General features: G+C 31.1%; 1 non-coding gene across 1 annotated transcript; it reads right to left on the bottom strand.

Moving 5' to 3' along the window:
- Positions 1 to 4543: 4543 nt before the first annotated feature.
- On the bottom strand, positions 4544 to 4663 carry LOC118648218. Its single transcript, XR_004965210.1, has one exon. It is a non-coding gene; the product is annotated as a U5 spliceosomal RNA (small nuclear RNA).
- Positions 4664 to 5216: the final 553 nt, after the last annotated feature.

The following is a 5216-nucleotide window of genomic DNA, read 5'->3' as shown; positions in this document are numbered from 1 at the left end:
CGATAAAGAAAAAGCACCTCTGAAATCGTGAGCTTCGTACATCGCAGCTTCCTGTGGTTTTGATATTCTTCTATGCCCGGGGAATGAAAAGATTCATTCGGTGTTGGCCTCGGTATCTTAATAGCAGAGAAAATTAAGATATCCTTCAAGTCAAATTTCCTCGTCTTTAACTCGGAATTTGTCTTATTTCTCTTATTATATCTTGAGAACATCGTTTCGTAAGAAGGGATAAAGAACGAGTTTTAATTTAAAATAGAAATATCACGTTTAAGGGAAATCGAAAGAAAAGTAAATTCGCGACACTGTTCGTTTGATGATTTAATCAATTTGCAAGTTCTACTTCACTCTATGAAGCATGGCATAATCTCTTGGTGGAGTTATGATCATGCCTCTCTTCTAAAAAGGCTTCGGGAAATTTATGAATTCTTGGGCGCAGTCTTACTGCCGACACAACGATTCGTCGCAGCCTGCAGTCACCTGCCCCCTTCCCCTCCCTTCTCCCTTACTTTCCCCTGCTCCCCTTAACATTATTGAAGAAAACGATCTACGGTAAATTTCCCGAGAGCACGTCGCGCGTAAAATGGTTCGTCGCGGAATAAAAAGCACGTGCCTCGACTCGTTGCTGCGATATCTGCGATTCTATCGGCTAGGTTTTTTCATGCATACGATAATCATAGCTCGTTGTAGCGTCGGCTGCAAAATGCTCTTCAATTCACCCTGCACCCTTAAATTGTTTGGAACGACGGTTTATAAGTGAGTTTATTTATAAAGTAACATTTATTAAAATGCATGAAATGTTTAATAAATAAATTAAGCACTTGAAAATTTCAAGCTAAAATAAATTTACAGAGAATATAAGAAATAAATATAAGAAAAGTTGCAATGACTATAAATATCACTGTAATTCATAGTCATTTTTGGACCCAATCAAATTTTTATAGTTATTCAATAATATAAATTATAATTAATTTGTTGAACTATATTAAAGTTCTTATAATCATAATATTGATCTATGCAACTTATAATATGGTTGCTGTAACTATAATGGAATTATCTATAATGGAACTATAATGGAATATAATTTTAATATAGTTTGTACTATAAAACAATCACAATAAGCTTACTACATGATTATTTTTACCAATTAATATTATATTATATAGTAATAATTATATACTATAAAAGTAATATTCCTGGCTATAATTATTTTATTATGCCATAGTAGTCGTAAATATCATTTTTCCTCAGTGTATAAAATTATTTATCAGTAGTTGTAGAGATTAATTGGCTGTTGGCGTTTCATTGTGTGAGAATTACATGTAATGCCTAGACTTGATTTGTGTCATGTTTTTTCGCTGTAAGTAATTCTATTTCTTTTTTGCCAAAGGAATTCAAGTTATACATTGCGTCTCCAATTTTGTGTCTGAGCATCCCTTGTCCTGCACAGGCAAACAGTTAAGCAAATGCCGAGACAACTTGTCCGGTTAAAGCAAGCAGTTCGTTACAAAGGATATTACAGTAACCGGCGTTTTCGCCTCTTTCGTATTTGCATACTTGTCGTATGTGATTACTTTCATATGTGCTATGTAAAAAGATATCATGTAAATTTTGTGCTAATAAAATTACTAATGAGATTATTAACTTCGATAAAGTTAAATACATTATTAATAAAGCTTAAGAAAATAAACAAAATATTACCTACCACTCAAATAATTAATTATACTAACAGAAAAACATCCTATATTAATAGTTAAATGCATAAAAAGGAAAAAATGTTTAAAAAAATGTAAATAGTATTTTGCATTCTATTTTGCATTTTAAAATACCCAGTAAAAAGCAATATAAAATTTCAGAGAAGTCTCACAAAGGAGCTATAATTCAATTCTAATTGAATCCAATTGCAGTGTTAATTATCTTTCCACTTCAGCTATCTCAATTATTCATTTATCAAGTTATCTTCGATTAATTTTGACTATTAAAACCTTGAGATTTTGGTTCTATTAAAGATTGAAAATTTCAAGAAAAGTGTATTTATTCATTAAATAAACTACAAAGATGTTTGCATATTAGGAAAAAAAATTTAATTTAGTTAATAAATTTTTAACAGCAACTAAATAATTTGTTTGTTATATTACATATGACAAAAAATTTAGTTATTTCTGTAAAATATATATAAGTAAAAAATATTTGTTTATACTTTAACTCTCTCTTTAAATTGCGATGTATTATCACTGATTTGCAGTAGTTTATTTACAGCTGTGATAATTAATGAGCATTCACAGACTTTTAATGATTTTCACTTCAGAATTAGTGTACAATTACTAAAAGATTAGTGCATTTTCACAAATCTTTACTAAATTTTCATTTATTATAATTTAGAGAGCTTAGAATGACTACTTTATGTATAAAATGTCGATTTTTCGGACGTCTATATAAAAATTCATAAAAAATTAAAAATAATTTTTACTTTCAATTTTGTGTCAAACATTATCAAAAATAATTATTATTTACATTGAAATTGTTACTTAGTTTTTATGAATCAATCCTTTTCTCTCACTAAAAGGGTTAATCATTACGAATGTTTCTTGCAAAATTTTTCTTGCACATTTTACTTCTAATTACAGAAAATTAGAAAACGATATCAAGATGTTGCCGAATTTATGAACAAGGCTATCAATAAATAAAGAAGGAGACGACAACAACGATGACGATAACGGCAACGATAACGATAACGACACTCCAATGACGACGGCGATAGCGACAACGGCAACGACGGGAGATAGGTTGGACTTGTTTTTGTTCCACCCTTCGCACCAGCTTTATTTCCTGGACGTTTCCTTCTGTCGTCCAGTCACGTTTCGCGGAGACACTTGTCTCGACAAAACGCACAGCCGTGACAGCGGAATGACGAGGTGAGCCTGGCAACGAGTAACGAGATCGATCCACCTACTCCACTCATGTTTCATCTAAACGAGAAATAAAGGAACCTCTGGACACAAAACACGAGACCGTACGGGCAAAGAGTAAATGGGGCAAGTAAATCTTTGAAATAAGAAAAATAGAATAATTGTGATGACTTCGGGATTAGAAATTATTTACAGACTAATATGAACAATTATGCGAATGTATCTTTTGAGAGCTGAAAACTTTCAATTAAAAAATGCATAATAAAGATAAACGTTTTATTGACAAAAAAACTTGGCGCTGCTATAGAAAATAAAAAAAATTAATAACAATTTTATAATAATAATAATTATAAACAATTTATTATTTATTTATGTTATAATAAATAATGTCCTATTGCCCCGGCAACGCCAAGTTTTTTTAAATAAAACATTAATTTTTGTTATATTGTAGATACGGCGGGGACAGACGCAGTGAGTCGAGAGATTGTAATAAAAGTTATTTATTTGAATAATGCACAGGGCACACCCTTGTTATACAGTGAGACGTGTGGTATGAGTAGACCACTAACACTGGTGGTGAGAGCCACACAGTGTGGAAGTACAAAGGGGGGACGCTGTGGTACTACTGGAAGAGGGCGCACGTAACAGAGAGAGGAAACCTTGTAATGGTATTCATGAGTCGCCATAAGGAGCGTGATAGGGAACCTCCAATAATTCTTTATTATGCATTTCTTATATAGGGTGTCCCTTAACATGTTGGTCAACGCTCGTAAAAAAGTAGAAGGAATCTAGATGAATATAAAAGTTTCCAATATTGTCTTTCGTTAGGTCTTGGGTTAGATCTTGGGTTAGGTCCACCAATATCGAGGTATTCATTTTTAAATTATGCAAATAAGAGCACGCCGAGGGAAGAGCTCAATCCGCTTGAGCTATAACACGAAAGAAAAGATCTATCATGAATATACGATAAGCTTTCATTAATTTATTGTTCACAATTTTACGATAGAAATTAATTAGATTTTTGCAGATCCCATACGCTAATATTTCGATTATTAGTGGACCTAACCCAAGACAATATTGGACTTTTATGTTCATTTCAATTTTTTCTACCTTTTTACGAGCGTTGACCAACATGTTCAGAGACACCCTGTATAATGTTAATTAAAACGCTTAAACTTCATTGTATGCAGAACTATATTATTGAATATAATATTTTAATATTGAAGAGTAATAATAAATAAGAAATTTCTAGTTTGTATAAAAATTTTTTTCTTATAATTCATAACTTATATACGTTTATTGCGTACATAACTTTTAATAAATATTTTTTTAATTACATAAATGTTGAAACTTTTGAAACTTCAACATTTATAATAGAATTAACTATATAATTATTTTCTTACATTCTGCAACTTTCACTTCAGTAAGAAAATACTTTCGACTTAAACAAAAACTCGTTCGATTCGTGCAGTAAAGCTAGCTGTATTTATTATATACTAAATATATTTACTTATACATGGTAGTAAGGATTTTACCTACTGTACTACTTTGGCTGCCTCTTCACAGCTCGAGAGCGAGCCGGCGAGGGTTTCTCTCGTTGGACAGATTGTAAACAATTTAATTTTAGATTTACCTATGACCCAGTTTTAACTGAGTCCTCAAAAATTAATTATAAGCTCAGTAAATTGTTCCCCTCCACGGAAATCTTTAGTAAAAGGCGAAAGATTTATCCGTATGTTGAAGGGAAAACCTGAGTAAAGATCTGAGCCTGTAACGTCTCTTATATTGGCAAGAAATCTAATTTTACTTACGAGATTTCAATTTAATAGACCTCTAGTGACAATATTCAAAACTAACATAGTCCAACCCCTATGTGCAACCCCTTTTAACTGGATTCTAGTGATGTTGATTCTACCGAACCAATCTGTGTGTGTGTGTGTGCGTGTGCGTGCGATATTGATGTAGTAGTAAACAGCAACATATTTCTGCAAATTACTATATCAATAATACAACTTTCCAGACAAAGCTTTTTCTTATACTAAAACTTGTAGCTTATTTCTAAAAACATATTAATTTTCTTCATTTTGAGTGTGATAAACAAGTGTGTTTTAAAAATTTCTTTATTATAAATGCTTTTATTTATACAATTAAATAATTATATAATTAAAAATTACTTTTTTATAAGAAAGGTAAAAAAAAAGCGCCAAGTGTATGACTCTTCTAAGAAAAAAATAACCTAAATTCAAGATAATACTTGGTTTAATTCTACCTAAATAACATACATATGTGTATATCAAATGACATGTAGTA

This window comes from Monomorium pharaonis, unplaced genomic scaffold, assembly GCF_013373865.1.
Source record: "Monomorium pharaonis isolate MP-MQ-018 unplaced genomic scaffold, ASM1337386v2 scaffold_297, whole genome shotgun sequence".
Classification (NCBI taxonomy): domain Eukaryota; kingdom Metazoa; phylum Arthropoda; class Insecta; order Hymenoptera; family Formicidae; genus Monomorium; species Monomorium pharaonis.
The sequence above is the reverse complement of the archived record's forward strand: the minus strand, read 5'-3'. Positions and strand labels throughout refer to the sequence as shown.